This window comes from Elephantulus edwardii, unplaced genomic scaffold (assembly GCF_000299155.1).
Source record: "Elephantulus edwardii isolate Elephantulus edwardi_28Jun2011 unplaced genomic scaffold, EleEdw1.0 scaffold00146, whole genome shotgun sequence".
Taxonomy (NCBI): Eukaryota; Metazoa; Chordata; class Mammalia; order Macroscelidea; family Macroscelididae; genus Elephantulus; species Elephantulus edwardii.
Window position 1 is genome coordinate 1,291,945 of NW_006399896.1, and position 1,480 is coordinate 1,293,424.

Consider the following 1,480-nt stretch of genomic DNA (forward strand, 5'->3'; position numbering starts at 1 on the left):
ATCCAACAGTGTGGAAATTATCAAACAATATCACTAATATCACATACAAATAAAATCCTGCTGAAGATTATCCAAAAACAAATGGAGCACCACATTGACAGAGAACTAACAGAAATACAAGCTGGCTTTAAAAGAGGCTGTAACACTAGAGACATTATTGCCAATGTAAAATGGATCTTGGCAGAAAGCAAAGAAGAATATCTATCAATATTTCATGGACCATGCAAAGACATTATAATGTGTGGATCACAACAAATTGTTCTTAACCTTGAGGAGAATGGGAATCCCAGAACACATTAATATGCTATATGTAAAACCTGTATTTGGACCAGAAAGCAGTCCTCAGAACAGAGCAAGGAAACACTGAATGGTTCAAAATCAGGAAAGGAGTGTATCAGGGATGTGTCCTTCTCCATACCTTTTCAATCTATATGCAGAACAAATTATTCGGGAGGTTGGAGTTGACAAGGTGGAACATGGTGTCAGGATTGGAGGAAGACTAATTAACAACTTATGTTATGCAGATGACACAACCTTGCTTGCTGAGAGTGAGTAGGACTTGAAGCACTTGGTACAGAAGGTCAAGAGTTGTAGTCTTCAATATGGATTGAAGCTCAAAATCAAGAACACAAAGATTCTCACCACTGAACCAATTGGCAGTACCATGTTAGAGAACACACTGATATTGTTAACAATTACAGCTTGCAATCAACACTCTTGGCACCAGCAGTCAAAAGACAAATTTGCACTGGGAAAATCTTCTGTCAGGGTCCTCTCTAGAGTACTGAGAAGCAACGATGTCAATCTAGAGACTAAGGTGTGCATCAGAGAGCAGGACAATGACTAAAGATGACAGAAGAAGAATTAATGCCTTTGTGTTGTGGTGCTGGAGAAAAATCTTGAACTGCCAAGACAACAAATAGGTCTATTTTGGAGAGGGTGAAGCCAAGTTTCTCCTTGGAGGCTAGGATCTTGAACCTCCATCTCACATCTTTGGGCAAACTGAAATTGAACAACTGAACAGACCCATTACTAAAGAAGAAACTGAAAAGGTAATAAAACAACTTTCAGCCAAAAAAAGCCCTAGACCAAATGGTTTTGCAAGTGAATTTTATCAAACATTCAGAGGACTGTCACCAATTCCACATCAAGTATTTCAGAAAATAGAAAAAGATGGAATTCTCCCAGACTCATTCTATGATGCAAACATATCCTTGATACCAAAGCCAGGTAAAGACACCATCAAAATAGAAAACTATAGGCCAATATCTCTCATGAACACAGATGCAAAAAAGCCTTGATAAAATCCTGGCCAATAGAATCCAATGATACATTAAAAAAAAAAAATCACCATGACCAAATGGGATACATAACAGGTATGCAAGGATGGTTCAACATAAGAAAAACAATCAATGTAATTCATACAATTAACAAAGCAAAGAACCAGAACCATATGATCCTATCAATTGATGCAGAAAAG